The sequence below is a fragment of the Vipera ursinii genome (assembly GCF_947247035.1).
Source record: "Vipera ursinii genome assembly, chromosome: 1".
Taxonomy (NCBI): domain Eukaryota; kingdom Metazoa; phylum Chordata; class Lepidosauria; order Squamata; family Viperidae; genus Vipera; species Vipera ursinii.
Window position 1 is genome coordinate 219,546,696 of NC_139512.1, and position 22,821 is coordinate 219,569,516.

The window sequence follows — 22,821 nt, forward strand, 5'->3', positions numbered from 1 at the left end:
GGTGTGCAAAGGTTCAAAATCAGTTCTAGTGTACTGTGAATATGTTATGTTTCTAAGATTTCTCTGGCAGAGAGCATCAGGAATCTGCCTTCTTTTCCTCTGGTTTCTCCATTTACTTTGTTTGAGGGAAGCCTGCAGCGAGAAAATGTGGAGGCCAGCAAGGCCAAGGCCAAGGCCAAGGCCAACAGGCAGTTAAGTGGCTGCTGCTGGGTAGGGGAGGATGCAATGGGGTGAGCGAGATGTGGGTCAGGAATGGTATGTGGGGTTGCCCTATTGGTGCCACATGGCTTGGGAAGGGTATGGGTATGGATCTTCTAGTCCGATCCCCTGCTTAAGCAAGCCTTTAATCATCTTAGTTGCTCTTCTTTGCACTTTATCAAAGTCTCAACATCTTTTTTGTAATGTGACCAAAACTGGATGCAGTATTCCAGATATGGTCCTTCTAAGAATTTATAAAGCGGTATTGATACTTCGCGTGATTTTGATTCTATGCCTGTGTTTATACAACCAAGGATTGTATTAGCTTTCTTGGCTGCTTCCATACACTGCTGGCTCATGTTTAAATGATCGTCCACTAGGATTCCAAGGTCCCTCTCGCAGTTACTGTTTTTGAGCCAGGTCTTGCCCAATCTGTACTTGTACCTTTGGTTTTTCCTGCCTAGGTGTAAAACCTTGCTTTTCTCCACATTAAATTTCATGTTGTTGAGTAGGGTCCATTGTTCAAGTCTGTCAGGATCTGTTTGGATCCTGAGCTTGTCTTCTGGGGTGTTGGCTACTCCTGCCAACTTAGTGTCATCTGCAAATTTGATCAGATCCCCTTCTATTCTCTCATCTAAGTCATGAAGATATTGAAGAGTACTGGGCCTAAGACGGAACCTTGTGGTACCCCACTGCTTTCTTCTCTCCATGTGGATGTAGTGCTGTTAAGGACTACTCATTGAGTATAGTTTGTTAGCCGGATACAAACCCATCTGCTGGTAATGCTGTCTATCCTACATACAGTATTTCTAATTTATCAAGAAGTTGGTTGTAGTCTACTTTGTCGAATCCCTTGCTGAAGTCTACGTATACTAGGCATGACAACGTCGCAACGTCACGTGACATTGTGTGACGTATTGGGACTTTTTTGGTTGTGTTTTTGGCATGACACATCCGGCCTATGGACTGGCAGTTTCACATGCATGATGTATACTATGTCCAGAGCATTTTGCTGGTCTATTAATTTAGTCACTTTGTCAAAGAATGAAATCATTTAAAATATTTAATATTTAATTTAATATTAATATTACATATGTACTATTGCAATAAAATTTAATAAATTTAATAAAATAAATTCAATAAAAATTAATGTTATTAATATTTACTATTTAATTTCAATAAATGAAATCATTTAAAAATTCTTAAATCATTTAAAGATAGCTAAAAAATAAACCTTGCAACGACAGATATTATTTTAAAGCTTCTGTTGCAACATAGGAGAAAATGTTGGCATATTAATATATTTTAAAAGGTGGCAGAATATAAACGCCTTATGTGCAGGAAAGATAATAAAAATAGGAGCCTGGAATCCCTTATTAAAGGGATTCTACTGATGTGGCCTGCATCTCGGATGTTTTCTTCTATGGTAAAAGAGCAAACTCAAGACTACCACTGTGTCCCTTTAATCAGTTTTCACCATAAACATTCCAGAGTTTATAAATGAACAAGGTTAACAGTAGTGTTGCATTGTAACAAGATAATTAACATAGCAACCTTATATTTTACTTTGTTGAGAATAAGTCTGTATGCTCAATGGGAGTTACAGGTAGCCCTTGTTTAGTGACTATTTGCAGATATCACAGTGATGGAAAAGCAATTTTACAATCAGTCCACACATTCATGACCTTAGCGGGTGTGCAAAGCAAAGGAAAGCTGAAGTAAGCACAGTTGCAGTTTCACTTATCTTGATAACAATTGCTAATGCCAATTGTGGTTGCTAAAGAAGAGTATCTGTACTTTTTTGAATAGTCATAGATACAATTGACATGAGAATCCAATACCTTTATCCAGTGCTTTTTTTGTAAAAGAAAAAGGTCCCGGAACTCACACATGTCATACAACCCACTTTGCCTACCTTACAAGGTTCCATCCAAAAAAGGTGCTGGAACTCCGTTCTGGGCATTCTATGAGAAAAAAGCCCTGCCTTTATCACTTTCAAATCTTAGTTTTGTGATTCTGGATGGAGTTGGTTCTGCGGTATGGAAATGGCTGCCACAATTCATACATTAGCTTCATTGTAGAACATAAGGGGTGGTTGGGGATCATTTTAGTACCTATGAAATCTTTGAATTTATATAAATTTGTAGATAAGCCCACTAGAGGGCAGGAGAGAACTAGGCATCTCAAGATCTACCTGTATAATTCAGACAACAGTAGTTGCTTTCTAACAAATATTTTTTGCCCTTCCTTTGGAGAGTAAATGATAAAGAGTTAAAGGGTTCAGATGTACTAGAAGTATCATATTCACCGTAAGACTCTGGGTCATGCTACCAAAGAGGATGATGAACCTGGCACAAGTCTGGGAAAATTTTTCCCTCAGAGACAATGTGCTTGGCTGAGATGCTTAGGCATAGTCCATGGCAGGTTTCTAAAATGAACATTTCCTTTTAATCTCTTTTTTGCTCAAAGGCCACATAATTGTAATTAGTAAACCAAAAACATGCAAAATGCTTATTGGAAATTAATACAGCCACCATGTCCTTTTTGAGGCTTGTGCCACTGTTTCAGAACTTCATGCACACGCTTGTACATTGCTCAGAACCTCTTTTGTCAACATGCTTTTTTAAAAAACAGATAATACATTTTAATTACTGAACAATGGTAATGGTTAAGGTTTGGTCTCACTGTCAGCAGTGATTGAAAGTTGGCTGCAGTAACAAGGTCATTTGCCAAAGCTTTCACCTAGCTCTGGAAGGAGATACTGTAAATAGATTCTCCAATTTAAAATAGCTGAATTTGGGATGGTTTACACTTTTCACTGCTAATGCTGAGAAATGACAACAGGCTGGGAATACTGCTGCTGAGAAATGACAACATTAAAGCTGAGCTGGATTTGTCTGGTCCAGCAATCTAGTCCCATTGTGGTCAGCCTCCTGGAAGCCTATCAAGAAAACATATGGCTCTCTGAGCTTGGTTGTTTTCTTGCAGACTCAAAAGAGCATCAAGGATCCCTCATTTCAACCCTGAGCTACAAATATTATCCTTTATCAGTAGATATAGTGCATTAGTGCTTTTCCACCTATATGTCCTAGAAACTCGAATTGAGAGCTATGTGGTCTTTAACATTAGAGCTACTACCATTTTTTTTCTTTTGCCTTTTGAAACTATCCAGGTCATCCATACATTCAATTACATTTTATGACCAAAATGTTTCCAGCAAGACCTTAGCAACCATCCATTTCCTGATTTTTCCCTCCTTTCGTTTCCCCTAAGTTATTTTTTTTTTATTTAAAAAGTTTTACAATACATTTTGACTTTAATCCCCCCCTCCCCCACCCCTATCCCTCTCCCCCACTCCCTCCTCCCCCCCCCGACTTCCCAGAGCTAAATACAGGGCATAAAATCAAAAAACAAACATAAACACCCCTATATTATCAACAATAAAGTATAAATTCTATCTCTCTCTAGCTCATATAAAATGAATACAAACAATATTAATATTACAAATAAAGTAGAGAAGAAAAAGAGGAAAACAAAAAAAGATCTTTACTCAAAATAAATTTTCTTAATCCCAGTCCTTATTCATATTAATTTAAAAAAAAAAAAGGGAAAAGAAAAAAAAACTTTCACCTGCTATTTGCATTCTCCCACCTTTCTCTAATTTCCAAACAAATTCTCAGTTACGCACCAAAAGCGCTTATCTCTGTTAATCTTAATAATCTCCAACCAAACTAAACTATAATCTAAAATAGTTCTTGCGTGTATCACGCCAAATGTCTCACAGTTCCAAATCATCCTTAAGTTCAAATAAAAGTTCAAATAAAAAGAGTATATATAAAAAAAATTTTTAAGCAATCTCTAAGACAACTTGTTATTAATTAGGTGCTTACATACCCACTCTTAGTTCAACACATACTTTAAGTCCGTAACCCTAATATACTTTTCTAGCAAGCAAATAACATCAATCTTAAATTATATAAAATATTAAAAAAAAGAAAAAAAACTTTCTTTCTCCTCTATAATAATTTTACTCCATTGACATTCTAATCTAAAAATTTAACCAGCAATCTTAACGCCCCAAAACTTTTGGAGCACCTCTGTCATGACCCCCAAAACTTCTTTAGACCGCTCTCCTCCTTGTAAGCACACTTTGAAGATTCCATAACTTTCCGCTGGTCTTGCTCTTGCTCTCGTCTCGCTCTTCTTAGGGCGGCACGCGTCATCTTCTGGCCTCCTGCAACAACCGATGAGACTGTAGCTTGATCCCCTCCACCACCATTGTCCTCTGTCTGTCTGTCTGCAACATCTTGAAACTTTCCCACACCATGTCCTTTTGCAGCTTCCAAAAATGATAGGGGGGTTGCTTTTAACACATTACTATAAAAATCACGTGCCTGAGCCACAGTAACCAAACGATGTCTTTTACCTTCGTGCGTTGTCACCAACCCAACTGGGATCTCCCATCTGAACTTAATATCACGTTTCTTAAGTTCCTGTACTAGAAATGCGAAATCTTTCCTTCTCCTTAGGATCTTCGGAGGAATCTCTTTTAAAACCAAAACTTCTTGCTCAGCCACTACCAAATTAGTATCATAAGCAGCTTGAATGACTTCATCTCTAATTACTCTCTTTGTAAAATAGACCACCACATCTCTGGGTAACTTCCTCTGTCTTGCAATCCATGAATTTACACGAAAAACTTTGTCCATATTTCCCTCAATTTCAGATGCTGACTGGCCCAGTACCCCTTCCAGAGCCTCAGAAATCAGCTGCTTTAAATCTTCTTTACCATTCTCCTTTAAACCCCTAATTCTAATAGCATTCTGCATCTGATTATACTGAACACGGCTCAATTCTTCATCCATTTTATCCCTTATATTTTCATTTTCTAATACCTTTGCTTCTAATATAGAGTTCTTTTGACTGAGATCCTCCACTTGTACATCCAGCTGTTGCACACATTCAGCTACAGATACAACCTTAGACAAGATGTCCACCCTCATTGCTCTCAGCTTCTCTTCCATCTTCTTCTCCAATTTCTCCATTTTCTCCTCCATTTTCTCCTCCAATTTCTCCTCCAGCTTTTTCAACTTTTCATCCATCATATCAGACATCAGTTGTGCGTGCTTTCCAAGAGCGTCTTGTAAATCCTTAAGCGTCAATACCGGAGGAGATGCAGGAGGAAGCAAAGCTTGCTGTGAGGTCTCTTGCACCTGGGAAGACCCCGCATTCCGAAGAGCTTTAGAAGTTTTAGCCGCCATCTTCCCCCACTTTCACTTATTACGCACTTTCACTTTAAAGCTATAAAATCCATTGAGCTAGAGAGTAAAAATAAAGAGTCCACTTCACCTTGACCTCCTGTACCGCTCTGCCTGCATCTTGATAATCAAAAGTATTTCCTTTTGGCAGGGGTGGTTGCTAACGCCTGGCTCTGCTCCAAGAATCCCAGAGCAGAGGCGCTGCGCAGCTCGGATCAACCCAGGCTTCGGGGGGGGCTCATCCTTCAGCCACCCAAGCTCTCAGCTCAGGCGGCCCCAGAGAGCTCAACCCCTACCTGGGGCCTCACCCCCTCCTCTTCTCCCGAGGAGGGGGCTTCAAATCCATCTAAACAGCTGATAGACGCTGTTTACGATGGAAAAACACAGCTGCGGAGCGGGCAGCCCGAAAACGGCTGTCTTTCGATGTCGCATCGCCACCGGAAGTCCCCTAAGTTAATTTTTGTTTGGAGGAGAGATCATAACAAGTTGTGGCACAAAAAAGACACAGGGATGGGTGACACAGTTTGAAGACCCCCTTTACTGCTAAGATCCTAAAGCTACTGGAACCTTCAGGAGTTTTGTTCCAGAACCCTCCATTATCTGAGATTCCTTAGGATTACCATGCCCCCATTTATGGGGGTGAGATCTCCACCTTCTGTGCCTTTCCTCAATTTCTGGGGTGTGCAAAGCAAAGCGGTCTTCCTCTTTTAGACAGCATTGCTCATTTGACTAGTTCTCCTTTTCGACTAGAGAACATTCACCTGATTGGTTCAAAGTAGTTGCCCTTTGGCCCCTTCTGGCTTCTCAGGCATATTCTGCCTCTCAAGTCTTAGTAAAGTAGCCGAAGGACCACTCGGGATGACAGGTTACTTAACTAAGGGTTTATTTAGAGCAAGGCAAAAACAGAATAACTTGTCCGGCTTTTATAGCCGGCAGCTGTCAGTGAGGACTAATCAGGAACGTTCCTTTTGGCGCCACGTTTATCCGGACCAATCCGCGCCGTCTGCTCTTGACAGTTCTTGCTTCCGCATGGCTCGGTGTTTTGACAGCCGCGAGCTGTCAGTGGCTGCGCCTGCGCCGTGCGGGGAACTTTGACAGCTGTCAAAGTTCCCGCGTGTTCTCCTGTCAGATTTGTTTTTCCCTCATCGAATAACCGGAATAACTTGTTTAACTTATATTAATACTGTTTACAGATATAATACACCCCTTACCCCTCCCCTGGAGCGTTTCCTCCCCCTTGGCCGTTGGAACCTGCCCACTGGTAGTCCTTTAGGTAGGTAGGAGGTCTTCTGTTTCTGTTGGAGCGTCTTGGAAGTGGGGCGATGTCTGGTTCAGGCGGTAGTAAGTTTTCTTGCCCCTCTTCCTCTTGGTTTGGTGCGGGCAGTATTTCTGCGGGGGCTTGCAGTTCGTGTTCCTCTGGGTGGGGTTCTGGGCTGTGGGGTGGTTGTCTTGGTCTGAGTTGATCGATATGGCGGCGTAGATTACCGTGTGTTTGTGTGGATATAAGATAAGAGATGGGTCCGGTTTGTTTTAGCACTGTCCCTTGGACCCATTTGTTTTTGTCTGTGTATGACCGTGCCCATATCATTTGCCCAGGTTTGAGGGTGCGGGTTGGGTGGGGGTGATCGTTTTCTTCCGGGTATGTGTCAGGATGTAGTCTGTCGAGCCGCGTTATCAGCCTCCGCCCCCATCTTAGTTCCGCGGGTGATTTGCCCGTTGTTGTTCATGGAGTTGCGTGTTGTGACATTAGGAACTGGCTGAGTCGCCGCTGCCAGTTTCCCTTTACGAATTTTTTCAAAGCTTCTTTTGTGGAACGCACCATAATTTCAGCCATCCCGTTCGTTGATGGGTAGAATGGTGCAGACATGACCCGCCTAATACAGTTCTTCATAGCGAACATCTGAAATTCACGAGAGGTGAATTGAGGTCCATTGTCTGAAACCATGGTGTCTGGTAGGCCATGTGTGGCGAATATTTTCCTAAGGGCTTGTATCGTGGCTCCAGACGTTGTTTTTCTAAGGGGAGTGACTTCTAACCATTTAGAATAGCTGTCCACTACTATTAGGAAACTCTGTCCCTGGATAGGTCCTGCGAAATCTAAATGTATGCGTGACCATGGGTTTTTAGTAGTTTCCCATTTGTGAATTGGAGCTTGGGGCGGTTCGCTTCGTGTTGCTTGACAGGTGTAGCACCCTCCTACATATTTTTCTATCTCTTTATCTATGCCAGGCCACCAGACATAACTTCTGGCCATAGCTTTCATCTTGACAATGCCAGGATGTCCTTCGTGTAAGATGTCTAATGTTTGGTTTGTGTTCCTATTAGGTATTATGACTCGATTTCCCCATAGAAGGCATCCCATATGTGAAGATATTTCATTTCTTCTGTTATAGAATGGCTGGAATTGGGGGTGTGGGTTTTGTGCTGGCCATCCAGTCGTTGCCCACCTGAGGATTCTGCTGAGTATTTTGTCTTTAGCTGAGTTTTTAGCTATAATCTTTGCGGAGAGGGGGCAGTCGGGAAGTTGGGAGATTGCTAGAATCAGCCCTGCTGGGGCTGGGTCTGGGTCCTTGCTTTGAATTGGCAGTCTGCTGAGGCAGTCTGCGTGTCCTAATTCCTTCCCTGGTTTATGTATTAACTGATAAGAGTAGGCAGATAAGAAGGTGGACCATCGCAGTATTCTTGGTGAGAGAATCTGCGGTGTTGCTTTATTCCACGTGAATATTCCTAGTAGGGGTTTGTGATCTGTGAATATGGTAAAGGATCTCCCATAGAGGTAGTCATGGAATTTTTTAACCCCTGCGACTATTGCTAGTGCTTCTCTGTCTATTTGTGCATAGTTCCTTTCTGCTTTTGACAGTGTGCGTGAATAAAAGGCTATGGGTCTTTGTGTGCCATCCTTGTATAGATGACTTAACACAGCCCCGATTCCATAGGGGGATGCATCGCAAGCGATGCATATTGGTGTGTCTTCACGGAAAAGGGTGATTGTTGAACTGTTGCAAATAATCTTTTTTAATGATTGGAAGCTATTTTCATGTGTTTTGGTCCAGGACCAGACAGTTCCCTTGTCTAGGAGCCTATGCAGTGGCTCCGCTATGGTTGCCTTGTGGGGAATGAAGGCGTGATAGAAGTTTAATAATCCTAAAAATGCTTGGAGTTCTTGTTTATTCTTTGGGCTAGGTGCTGTCTGAATAGCCCTTAGTTTTTCCTCAGTGGGGTGGATGCCTTGGCCGTCTATTTTGTACCCTAGGAATTCTGTGGATATGACTCCGATGGAGCACTTTTCTCGTTTAAGTTTAAGGCCGGCTTCTCTGAGCCGGCTCAGTACAGCTGACAGTCTGTCAGCTAAGTTTGCTTCGTTTTCTCCTGCGATGAGAACATCGTCGAAATAGGGGCAGACCCCGGGTATTCCTTTCAGGGTTTTTTCCATGATACCTTGGAAGATACCCGGGGCTGCTGAGATGCCAAATTGGAGCCTTTTTACTTTAAAGGCACCGCGGTGGGTGACAATTGTTTGAGCTTCCGCGGTGTCATTTGTGACAGGCAGTTGCAAGTACGCCTGCGTCAGATCGAGTTTGGCGAAAATGGCGCCGGAGCGGATGGAAGCAAATACGTCCCTTACCGCTGGCACCGGGTAAGCATGGGGGCTGATAGCTAGGTTTAGGGTCGCCTTATAGTCCGCACATATTCTAATTTCCCCGTTAGGTTTAACTGGGGTGACTATTGGGGTCTCCCAGCTTCCCCCTTCTGTGGGTTCTAGCACTCCGAGACCTACAAGGCGTTCTAGTTCATTTTCTATTTTTTCTTTAAGGGCAAATGGTACTCTCCGAGCTCTTATCTTTATGGGCTGGATGGCTGGGTTTAATTGTAAGGTGATGGGTGGGCCAGTGTATTTTCCTAGGGTGCCATCGAAGACGTCTGCATACTTGTTGCAGACGGCTTCGAGGCTAGAGGATTGGACTGAATTTACCCCAGTAATGGCGATGCCCAGAGGCCCGAACCAGTTCAGCCCTATCAGGTTGGTGCGGTTTCCTGGGGTCACTAGAACTTCTAGGGGTCCCTTGAAATTTTTGTACTCGACTGCTACCTTAGCCTTCCCTTCCAGAGGAATGGGGTTTTTTTGGAAATCTGCTAAGTGGACCTGGGTTTGCCTCAGAGGGATTTTCCCCTTGCTTTGCTGGCAGATCTCCTGATACGTTTTGAATGAAATTAGGGAGACTGCTGACCCTGAGTCCACCTCCATGGGGCAGGTGACTCCCTGAATTTTTACCCTTATCCTCACCTTTGAGCTTAGGCTGTGTACCTTATCAATTGTTTCTATTAGGGCCCCTGGCATTTTTTCTATGTTGGTCCGGGTAGTTGGCCTACCTGGGGAATTGGCCTCCAGATCATTCACATTGTCGCGCCCCCTGCTTTGGCACACTGGTTTGATGTGGCCGGTCTTCCCGCAATTGTGGCACTTAGGATTTCTGAACCGGCAGCTTCCATGGGCATAATTGCCCCCGCAGCTGGTGCAGGCGGCCCGTTGTTCGTATCGTGGTGGTGTTGGTGGGGGATTCCTGGCTCTCCGGCGATCCGATGTGTCGCTTCTTCTCTGTTGTCTGCGTTCCATTCTGCGCTGAAGGGCCTCCCCGTCAGTGAAGTCCACCGATTCTTCGCTGTCGCTGAAAGTTGCGCTCTCTTGGTATACGGTCGCGGGGCTCTCTGGGGTCGTGGTGGTCACTCTCTTCTTGTGGTTATACTCGTAGGCCATAATTTCCCGGGTCAATTCCGCTAGACTCATGTCGGGTTTGGATGTCAGTTTCTTCTGTAGTCGCTCGTCCCTCAACCCGATCACCACCTGGTCTCTGATGCGGTCTTCCAGGTCGGGGAAGCAGCAGTTTCGCGCGGCATGTCTGACCCCGGCGATGAAGTCGTTTGCGGGTTCGTCTGGTCGCTGTTTCTTCTGGGCGAATTGTACTCGCCAGTACAGTTCTGAGCGTGCCGGCATATAATGCTTGTTAAGCTGGTCAACCAGGTCCACGTAGGAGACTTCGGTGATGGGTACCGGGCTAAACAGCCCGACGGCAGCGTCGTATACCGGGGGTCCGCTGATGTATAGGAGAGCGGCGGCCTTTGCTCTGTCGTCGGTGATTTTGCTGATGAGAAGAAATCCCTCAACTTGCCCCAGGTGTGATTGCCATCTCTCGGGATGGCGGGTATCGAATTCCCTCACACGCCCGAAGTTTGCCATGTCGTCCGGTCCTAGGTCTCGCTCCGTTGGAAGTTAAAACTTCCAGTGACAGCTCTGGCCGGGAACTCTCTTCCTCAGCCGTGACTTCAGCTCTGGAGCGATCCCACCTTCGTCGCCAGTAAAGTAGCCGAAGGACCACTCGGGACGACAGGTTACTTAACTAAGGGTTTATTTAGAGCAAGGCAAAAACAGAATAACTTGTCCGGCTTTTATAGCCGGCAGCTGTCAGTGAGGACTAATCAGGAACGTTCCTTTTGGTGCCGCGTCTATCCGGACCAATCCGCACCATCTGCTCTTGACAGTTCTTGCTTCCGCATGGCTCGGTGTTTTGACAGCCGCGAGCTGTCAGTGGCTGCGCCTGCGCCGTGCGGGGAACTTTGACAGCTGTCAAAGTTCCCGCGTGTTCAGTGGCGTAGTGTGGGGGGTGCAGGGGGGGCTGGCCGCACCGGGCGCAACATCTGGGGGGGCGCGCTTGACGGCGCCGGGATCCGGCAGGGCGGAGGCACCGGAGCCCCAGCCGGGAAGGGCCTGACGCCCCACGGCGCACCACACACACACACACACACACAAACACACAAACACACAGCGTGACTCCTCCTTCGGGCCGCTCCGCCTTCGCTCTGGCGCTGGACGGAAGCCTTCTCTCCCTCCTCCCCCCCCGCAAAGGAGAAGGCGGCTCCTGAGCGTGCACAGAGCGCGGCCCTCCTGCAAGCCCGGGGCTCCGCTGCGGAGGCTCTCCCAAGGCGCTCCCGGGGTTGCCAAAGGCGGGGGGGGTGCGGCGGGGCTTGAAAGAGGGTGGATTTCCCGTGGGGGGAGGATCGCTGCAGCGTCTCTCCGGGGGTCCCTGCTCTGGAACAAAAGCTGCGTCGGCAGGTTGCCGATCCAACTGTGCATCGGCGATCGGAACCGCCCCCCCGACACACGTCGCCAGCAGCAAGAGTTTCCAGCCAGGCCGGCGAATCTTTGGGGTGAGGTGCCAAAGAGAAGGAGGCGGCTTGGCTTGGATAAGCAGCGTCTGGGCAGAAAATAGGTCGGGCGCCGCAGCAAGTATGAATTCCTGGGGTTCAGCCTAAGCAGGCAAAGCTGCAGGGTGGGTTGGTTGGCTTTTCCGGATTTGGAATAACCTTGGGAAGCTGAGGCATTGTAAGTTGGAAGTCATTGTTTGTCGCCTAACATGTTGGGTCAACCCCACGCCACATGCTAAGCCATAAACTGTGGTTGGTATCCAGGGTTTAGGACAAGATGGAGAAAACTAGCCAATTGTGGGATCATAAATCTTGATGAAGCCCATCATCGCTCCATGTGATGTATCCACTCAATCTACAAACGTAGTCCAAGCCTATTCACATCTGTTGTAAGGTCATTCTCTCGTGGGGTTTATCCTGACGTCCACTAAGAGTGGAACAAACATGCCCCATTAACCATTTTCAACGCCATGTCCTCTCTTTGTCTCATCCTAAATCACAGCTGAGGCACCTTAAAGTTGCCTTGTTTCAGTTTTAAACTAGCATTTTCCCTCTTCTCCAGAGACCCTTTTTTGCCTTGAACCTAACTCAGGAGTAGGCAACCTTGGCTCTTTTATGACTCATGGACTTCAACTCCCAGAATTCCTGAGCTAGTGGAAGAGACTCGAGTGCTAAAATCCACAGGTTAGGGGGTGCAAATTACTTGCCTTGCCCCGGGTGCTGACAACCCACGCTACGCCACTGCGCGTGTTCTCCTGTCAGATTTGTTTTTCCCTCATCGAATAACCGGAATAACTTGTTTAACTTACCGTATATACTTGAGTATAAGCCGAATTTTTCAGCCCACTTTTTGGGCTGAAAAATTCCACTTCGGCTTATACTCCAGTCAACAAAAAAAACTTACCGAGGACTTGTGCGCGGCCGAGGCTTTGGTGCTTCCGGGATTGCGCGCACCTCTCCCAAGCCACCGCCGTCCGGAGACCTGCCGAAGTTTGGGGAGGTTTGGGGAGGTGCGCGCGCACCTCCCCAAACCTCCCCAAACGTCGGCAGGTCTCCAGATCTCTGTGCCTTGCCTGCCTGCTTCTTTCCGCTGCGGAAAGAAGCAGGCAGGCAGGTCACGGAGATCCGGAGACCTGCTGACGTTTGGGGAGGTTTGGGCACCTCCCCAAACCTCCCCAAACGTCGGCAGGTCTCCGGATCTCCGTGCCTTGCCTGCCTGATTCTTTCCGCTGCGGAAAGAAGCAGGCAGGCAGGGCACGGAGATCCGGAGACCTGCTGACGTTTGGGGAGGTTTGGGGAGGTGCGCGCGCACCTCCCCAAATCTCCCCAAACTTCGGCAGGTCTCCGGACGGCGGCGGCTTGGGAGAGGTGCGCGCGATCCTGGAAGCACCGAAGCCTCGGCCGCGCGCAAGTCCTCGGTAAGCTCCGGGCGGTCACTTGCTTCGCGTCTCCTGAGGGAAGGGGGGGCGACTGGAGCGGGCGTGTTTCCTCGCCTGCTGGGCGCCGCGATTTGCCCGGGGAACGCGCGGGCCCCGAATGGCAGCGTGGAGCGAGGAAGCGGACAGCCAGGGCTTCCCCGAGAGCCGCGGCCACACAGGGTATTCCTGTGTATTCAGGCTTGCAAAATGGCGGATCGAGCCTCTGCTGGCGGCGGAGGCTTGCAGAACGGCGGATCGGCTTATACTCGAGTCACGAACTTTTTCCAGTTTTGGGGGGTGAAAATGGGGGTCTCGGCTTATACTCGAGTCGGCTTATACTCAAGTATATACGGTATATTAATACTGTTTACAGATATAATACACTTAGCCTTCTTGCCTGGGGTCAGAAGCTAAGCAAGATTGGACTTGGTTACTACTGGAATGGGAGACCACCAGAAAAAACTGAAAGGATTTTAGGATTAGGAAATCAAAACATCCTGGAAGAATGTGGCAACATACTTAGATTGCCATTGCTTGCAAAATGACACGATTGAGTCTACAAATCACCAGAAATTGAGCTTAACTGCAGAGCATCTTTATACTGTTGGACAGGAATGTGAAAATCCCCTTTAACAGCCATCTTCAATAGAGGGCCCTCTGGATGTATTCAGACAACAAAAGTTGGTACTAGAGAACAAATGGTTGTTTGAACTTGAGTTGGCATCTTCTGGAAAGGTGGAAGACTCATGGAGAATTCCCTGGGAAAAAGAAGAAAGAAACCAGTTGTCATACTGAGAAGCCTACAATCTATCGACAAAATGGGATGAAAGTCAAGATCCCAAAAGCAATTGCAAGAGCTTGAAAATCTAAACAGAGGCAAGTTTAGTCAGATGTGTGGCACATATACCTAACACAATACCACAACCTTATCCAGTACTTTTGTGTCTTTCAGCAAAAGTAGCCATTGGTGGGCGGCTTACTCAGTGAAGCTATTACAAAAGGACAGTGGACACAAGTCTCACTTCACAAAATGGGCAAGAATGTAACCTGACAAGGTTCTCACATAGTGAAGTACATGAAGCAATAAATGCCCAGGGTCCACTCAAGTTGTGTGAGCAATATAAACAACCCCAAACAAACAAACAAACAAACAAAGAAACATACATACATACATCTGGAACTTGAAGTCCTGACTCCCTGCTTTAAAACAGTGTGGGAAGGCACATGTACAGAAAGATAATGAAGTTAGCTTCACTGCAAAGATGAAAGTTACAACATTACTGAAATCAGATGAAGAAATTCACTCGCAGGTTTCATCCTATGGGGATTTCTGGTTGAATCTTCTCCATAGCCATTCTAAATCTTGGAAATGTGTTCCTGGGTGAGACTACCTTGACTTTTAAACAGGCTTTAGTAAGGTCTTTAAAAATAATCTTTAAATGTAAAAGATTGAGGTTTAATATTCTTGGTTTTATGATTTGTACTATAAACTGCCAAGAAATTTTAGTACACGTTGGTATAAAAAGCCTAAATACATAAATACCTTTCTGACTACAGCTGACCATATTTTCTTATGGGAAAGTTTTAAGAGGCATTCTCCCATTCCAGCCCAGCCTGTGTTTCTACTCCAAGAAGCATCAGTTTTATTTAAATAAGAACTCAGGGATACAGATCCATGATTTTTCTTCCAAAGATCTGGATGGAAGGGAGGGTTGTTCTTAGCATAAATTAGCACCTGCATTAACGAAGGGATGAATTAGTTCTGAGTTTAAAACTTATTCAAATAAGAGAACAAATCACTCTTGCTATTAGTCAAACAGGAAACACATAATTTACAGCACATTAAATTTCAATCAGTGCTTTAAAATGGTTCATGGAAAGTTCAGGGCTTAGGACTTAATATAGAAGTGTGTGAAAACATAGCCGGTTCTACATACCAGATAGCCCTCAGTTATTTTACTTTTTGGCAGGGATATATATATATATTTTAAAAAATAATAATCTAGAGAAAACTGCAGTTGCTTCATTGAAGGCAAATCTGACAGGAAGTATTTTGAGAAAATATTTCTCATATTTAACTTGGTCTCCACTTGCTGGAGACACATGGACACGTTAGCTCAAATGCATGGAAGGGAGATGGATGGAAGAAGCAACAAAGCCTTGTTTGTTTGTTAATGTAAAAAGTCATCAACACTTATATAAAATTACATGTCACAGCAATCCCTTTATAGGTTTCTGTGTGTGTATGTGTGGTTTCTTGTAGAAAGAAAAATAAAACATTGATCCACTGAGGAGCATATTATCTGCTAATAGTCTAAATTTCATTAACTATTAATTTAATGAGTGTTGACATTGAGTTCATTTACTGTATTTGTTACTATCTTTATTGCATTGCTGTTGCTTCTGCTATTGTGGCTATTCCCAGAAGCACGCTGAGACACCCAGAAGTGGGACCCACCTACTTTATCTTACCATCTGCTTTACAACAATGGAAGACAAGTCCATTCCTTGGCATGATGGATCTCTACTGCTTGTGTACAATAGCTGTGAGGTTTAAAGTCGATACAGAGTTACCTTAAAGGAAGCCAAATGGAGATAATATGTGCTGGATACTAGAAGTAGCTGTCTTTTCTGTAGATCCCAGTTTGCTAATGAAATCCACATTCTTACCTTGGGTCCTCCTTCCTATAGTAAGTGGGGAAATTGTCCTAATTCTGTAATTTATAAAAGTGGTAGAAAGACCTATAGCAGGCCACCCAGGGATGCAACATTGCTAGAGCATAATAAACATCTTAGCCAAATACTTGTGGTTTAGCAACAGCAGTAGCACTTAGACTTCCTAGTACTTTAATGCACTCTCTGAGCTGTTTACAGAGTCAGCATATTACACTCCCCCCCCCAACAGTCTGGCTCCTCATTTTACCAATCTCAGAAAGATGGAAGGCTGAGTCAACCTTGAACTGGTCAGGATCAAACTCCTAGCTGTGGACAGAGTCAGCCTAACCATGGACAAAACCCACCCATCCCCAGCTTATCCCATCTTTAACTGTTTTAAAGAGTTTGGGACATTTTTAAACATTTTGGGACATTTTTAAACAATCACAAATAGTTTGTGATATTTTTAAAAGTGGGTGTGGTTTGCCTGCAAGAAGCCCTCAACTCCTATTTCCATCTTTAAAATTGGGGGGGGGAATGCAAAAGAGAATGAGAGTCTAAAATCATCCTGAAAAAAGCAATTTATATTTTATTTTATTATGTATTAATCAAAATTATAGACCACCTTAGTTATAATTTGCAACTTGACACACCTGACAATATTTAAAATAACATAAAATTTTAAATTTTAAAATTAGGAAAAACCCAGCATTGCCTTTTCTATCTTTCATTCTGGAAAATAAACTGCCACCTGAAATCTGGGCACTTTGCTATCAATTTTCAGCACAATTTCTATGCGACGAAAGGCCACAAATAGTGTGTTGGTGGGTGTGCGCATACGGGTTTTCACCCTTGAGTTAGAATCACAAATGTATTTATTTTACAATATGTGTTTACAGCCATAAGGGGTGAAAACTGGTTATATAAACATAAGCTTCTTGGGAAATTGAATTTTGTTCTAATATAACAGTCTGTAACCTGCAAGTCTATTGAATTATGACCTGCATGCCTCCCTCTTTACATTGCCCTGGAGGTGATCTTCTACTTTGAGAGGACCTCTCATCATTGTGTATGTGTGTGCTTGTGTGCAACATCATGATTCATATCTTTTCTGTATCCAGGCTAGAATGCTTGGCATTTATTTGAAAGGCATCAGACTGCTATGTATTAGATAAGATTTCAAAATGTGGAGCATCTCCAAAAATCTTACTCTTGCAATTCTGCATTAATGCAGCTTAACCTGTATTAGATCACTCTACTACAAATTTGTTAATACAATATGTGATATTTGCGCCAGATCTTCTTCAGCTGATATATTTTGTGTATTTTGGATAATATATTTTGTTATGAAGTGAGACAAGGGAAATCTTGGTTACCCAAGAGTCTGAAAATTATAAATATCAAAAGTTAAATTGGAATATTGATGAGAAATCAAAAATGGGGTAAAAATTAATAACAGGATATGGGTTGTTTATGAAGATTGAATGTAATTAAGATATATATATATATAAGCTAAAAATTATTGATAAATGTAATAATGATGTTTTTATTGAATTGATAGAATTAGAACTGTACTAGTTTGAATACGAGACAGTAAATGTTAAGGGGAAAAAAGAAGAAATATATGATGTTGTAACCTGAGATTTGCACTAAAGATTTTGTTATTGAGCTATTGATTAACCCAGTCACCATGTTGCTTTTTAAATACTCAAATGTAAAATTGGAAAATTATTATTATTATTATTATTATTATTATTATTATTATTATTATTATTATCATCATCATCATCATCAATAACAACAACAACAACAACAACAACAATAATAATAATAATAATAATAATAATAATAATAATAATAATAATAATAATAATAAAAAGATCTTCTTCAGCTGATATTGGCTCCAGGAATAAAAGAGCTATGAATAAAGCATTCAAGTGGATCCCTGAATCCGAACACACTTAGAACTTCCAAGCAGGTCACTTCCCATTTCTTCAATCCTTTTGTCAAAGTGAGAAAGGCAACATAGGTTTAATCAGTTTAGGGGCTCTATCGGTATCTGGACCCATTCCATAGCCAAAAGAAGAGACTTCTACAGTCTTGACTTACAACAGTTCGTTTAGTGACCATTCGAAGTTACAACAGCTCTGGAAAAAATGACTTATGAGCGTTTTTCACAGTTACGTCACATGATCAAAATTCAGCCACTTGGTAAGTGGCTCAGATTTATGACGGTTGCAGTGTCCTGGGGTCACATGATTCTCTTTTGTGACCCTCTGGCAAGCAAAGTCAATGGAGATGCCAGAATCACTTAACAACCGCACTACTAACTTAAGAAGCCGGTGTGCCTGGCTGAGGAATTCTGGGAGTTGAAGTCCACAAGTCATAAAAGGGCCAAGTTTGAAGACCCTTGTTTTATACCTTCAGCTGCTATAGCTCAATAGTAAAGCTTGCAGTTGCTCTGCTACTCTTTTTTGCTCTTGCATCCATCACATTTATGGCCTCCTCTAATGCCAAACTGCTCAGAGCTATGTCTCATATTCATCTCTCTTGCTTTCATGATCTCCACATCTATGCTTCCCACCCAAGCAGCTTAAATGGCCAGACCAGCTCACCCTTAGCAGTAGAAGGCCATTGGATACTTTTTGAGCATTGTCCCTTCCCCTAAATTGTATTGACTTTACTTGAAGAAAAGGCTTGTTTCTTCTTTTCTTACCATGCACAGCCTGCGCAGACCATCCCACACAAATCTCACACCTCTCGCGAATGGAACTGTGCCGCATTGCTTCACGTAACATCATGACCTGCCAATCTGTCAAATACCTTCCTGTGGATGAGCTACTTGTGATTCAGCTGGGATACATTCAGTCTAATTCATTGATTGAGATGACTATATTTTAATTTATAACCTCCTTGGGTTTCTTCATAATGTCCATCACTTTGTCTAATATCGCGTTCTAATGAGGTGTGAATTCTATTCCCAAGAGGAAAGTCAATAAAAACAAACCTTGTTGCTGGATCTCCTGTTGATCTTTTCATTGGATTATTGCCAACATCATCTCTTCTGAAATCATCTTGTTTTGAGGATTTCACTGAGCTCAGGAGCCTAAAGCCAGCCCCAGTCTAAGAAAAATAAAATAAACAAAAATAAAGTAATGTGAAGGAAAACTTCCAGATGTATAAATACAGAAGTATTTGGGTAAAGGGACAATTTGGATGGTTTTTAAGTCAAGGCAAGATGGCTATGTCTACTTACCCTCTCCCGATGCAAAAGCCTCTGTAAGCATTGTGTCCATTATGCAATTGAGTAACCCCTGGAATGCAGCTGTGCCAACTGATCAAAACCAGTGATGATGCTTTCTCTTCTGAATGAATGTACAGTATTTATTTCTCAACCTTATTCCAATTTTCACTTGACCCAGTCTAACTCGAACTTCCTTCAGCTGGTTTAATTTATTCCATTTTCTATTATTTTTGTTTTCCTTCCTGTCCTATCTTATCCTGCCCTTACCCCTTCCCTTCTTTTCACAACCGACACATTTTTTCTTCTTTTAATGAACCTGTAATCCCTTTGCATTGGGGTGCGGTTGGGGCAATTGAATGGAGCTGAGCGCTTACTGGCTGGATGCCCTTCCTGATGCCTATGCGATGTTCACAGCAAATATTTTCTCTTTGCACCCAGAGAGGGAAATATCTGCTGCTACCTAGGACTGAACTCACAGCTTCCTGATTATGAGATAAAAGCTCCACCATTAGGACACCATGCCAATTCACACAACAGACACATACTATCCCATAATTTTCTTTTCTTTAAAGATCATGGTTTATATCATAATAGTGTTGTATCCCCCCAACAAATATTTTCTTTCTATTTTTAACTGAGTAAAATTATTATAAATAATAGAGTTGTATGCCAATTTGCTTTTTCTACTTTGTTATCCTTGTATGTAGGATTTTTCCCACACTGTCCCTTTCTGGCCTAGTAAGGGAGGTGTAGGTGTGCCCGTGTCTGTGGGTTTCAATATAGTAGCCACAATCACAGAAGGAAGTGACTGGGATCAGGTCTTGTCAAGTTGTCTTTGCCCGCAATCCTGAGAGTTTCAGAAGGTGATGCAAGCAAGCAAATCAGGCAGAAACTACAGCCAAACACTTGGCTGAAGTAATGAATCACACCAAACCCTCAAACACCTATGCTTCTTGTTTTAACAATTGTGTTCTCCCCTCAAAATTAATTGTCTGGTTTTTCTGTCAATTTCATCCACTTCTGGGGAAAAGGAAAAAAAAAGAGGGGGGAGGGAAGGGATTCAGATCTTTAAAAGAAAGCAATTGCAATACCTTTGCACTAATTTCTGTGCAATTTAACATACTTTGCCTCTTCATACTCTTTAACTTTCCTGCAAAGAGTTTCATGTTCTTTGTCTACTCTAGATAGCACTTACTGCTTATAGTTTCCCACCCAAGGAAGGCAATGCTCCATTTTTTTCCCTTCTGAATCACTTCCTATTTTTCCCCCATTGTGTTATTTTTTTAAAAAAAATAAGTGTGGCGTTCCACTGTTTCATTGTTTTCCCAGCCTCCCAAGGCAGGAGAGTTTCACCTCCTAGTTGTCAAATAGTACGTAAGTTATTTGGGCTATTTGGATGCTGAGGGTGCAACCTTTCCACCTTGTGTGACTGCACCATTTAATTAAATTTTAATTACTTTAAAAACATAATGAATCACAAATAAAAAGTATTAATTAAAATTAATTATTAATTCAGCCAGGTCTTCCTAGGAGAATGCGGGGCATGCTATTAATAGCATTATACTGGGTCTATGTAAATAATGTGGCAGTTGGCCAGAATTTTATCTATTTGGCTGAGGGCCAAATAGAAGTCTAAAGCAGGACATTTTAAAAATGCATGCTTCTAGGGTATAATTTTTTTTAAATGGTATTTCTGCTTTTCTGTGCAGGGCAGACTTTGAAATGATAAGATTATAAACAGAAAGAATGCATTGTTTATTCTCCTCAAACAGCTACTGTACTGCTTCTTGCAAAAGAATTTACTTTGAACCCTGTGATAAAAAGACTTCTCCCCTGCTTAAAGGTGCTCATCCCAAAGGATCAGAATTGTTACAAACAAAAAGCAAAATGAAAAGCAGCTCCCACTACAACAAAGAACAATAAAATCAGTCCCACAGGGGCCAAGGAAGAAGTTGTGGTATTGCCACTCAGTAGAGCTGGAACAGCTAGGAACAACAGAATAATTGCTTTCCTGCCTATTTGCATCTAACTATGGGGTGAACATGCCCCACCCATCTCTTATTTTGTGTCATGTCCTCATGATTTTACCTTCATCCAATCTCTCTACCTGAGGCACCCAGGGGGGATGATGGGAGCTATAACCAAATACATCTGGAGGGTATCAGTATGTGCATGTGTTTTGCTGAGAAAGGATGTTTCAAAAGAACGGCTTCTCAGTTAGCCCTTGGATACAGCTAGCAACATTCCAAACTGGATTTCCGTTTTCAGTTGATATGGCTCTGCTTAAAAAGATCAACTAGTGTAATAACCCAGTTCTGGAGGACATTTTCTTAAAGAAAGGGGGAAGCAGGGTGGGGAGGAAAAGGAAAATTGAAAGCTTCTGCAGCTGGACATATTTAATAGCCCAGATTGCTGGGTGCCCTGTGATGTGTGTGGATTTATAAAGAGGGTAGAGCTGCAATATTTGGGATTCCAAAAATCTGGATTATGTGATGGCAGCAGAGTCTGTAGTTTCTCCCTTATTTTGTGTGCTGGTTACAGCAGTACACAGGCTAGAAACTGGGAGACTGTGAGTTCTAGTCCCACCCTAGGCACAAAGCTAGCTGGGTAATCTTGGGTCACTCACTCTATCTCAGTCTGGAAAGTAGGCAATGGCTTCTGGATCCACAGTTATTCCAGGAAGTCTCAGAACCATTCTTTGAATGTGTAATAAATAATAATAATAATAATAATAATAATAATAATAATAATAATAATAATAATAATAATAAGAAAATACCTATAAAATATTGTTTTCCTCCCTTGTAAGGGTAAGAAAAACATCTCCTTTGTTGTCATTATTAAATGCCAGGCTGAAAATAGATTTTGCAATGGCAGCTTATGAACCTACAGGTTCACATACGTTGCTATCTTTCCTTGGTAGAGATACAAGGGACCAATGATTGGAGAATGAGAATGATTTTTAGGTCCTACTAGATAACTAGCACCCTTTTGGGTCATCGCTTCAGAGGCAAAAGGAACAGTATGAGCAAAAAAAGCAGTAGGAATAGAAGAACTTCCAATCTACAGTGGGCTCACCACTGAGTTTCCTTCTGGAAAGTGACAGGGAGCATGGAAAAAAACTTCCTTCCTTCCTTCCTTCCTTCCTTCCTTCCTTCCTTCCTTCCTTCCTTCCTTCCTTCCTCCCTCCCTCCCTCCCCCCTCCCTCCCTCCCTCCCTCCCTCCCTCCCTCCCTCCCTCCCTCCCTCCTTCCTTCCTTCCTTCCTTCCTTCCTTCCTTCCTTCCTTCCTTCCTTCCTTCCTTCCTTCCTTCCTTCCTTCCTTCTGCAAAGCACCAGAAGGCAAGAAAAGCAATGGATGGAAACTAACAAAGGAGAGAAGCAACCTGGAACTAAGGAGAAATTTCCTGACAGTGAGAACAATCAACCATTGGAATGTTTTTTTTCCAGAAGTTGTGGGTGTTCCATCACTTGAAATTTTTAAGAAGAGACTGGACAGCAGATTGTCTGATGGGGTCTCCTGCTTGAGCAGGGGATTGAACTAGAAGACTACCAAATCCTTCCCTCTCTCCCTCCCTCCCTCCCTCCCTTCCTTCCATATCTGGAGGCATAGGGAAATCTGCCACTGTGCTAAATAACAATGAGATTGCCGAGTCTCCCTTCCAGAATACTGGAAAAATTGAATGGCGTTGTCAGGCTCCTCTATATGTCTAGTCACAAAGTATAAATTTCGGAGCATATGTGTGCAGAATTGTGGTTGCATTAGCCATGTACTATATTTTATTGAGTACCCCTCCCCCCCCAAAAAAACACATGAGAAAACAAAACAAAACAAATGAACATGAAACC

The 22,821-nt window shown here is 43.2% G+C and overlaps 1 long non-coding RNA gene across 1 annotated transcript in view; it reads right to left on the reverse strand.

Moving 5' to 3' along the window:
- LOC310632053 overlaps positions 1 to 22,151 on the reverse strand; it is a 423,537-nt gene extending 401,386 nt beyond the window's left edge. Inside the window, exon 1 of the long non-coding RNA XR_014490766.1 lies at positions 22,098 to 22,151. This is a non-coding gene — a long non-coding RNA (uncharacterized lncRNA). The remainder of the gene's footprint in view (positions 1 to 22,097) is intronic.
- Between the last annotated feature and the right edge of the window lie 670 nt (positions 22,152 to 22,821).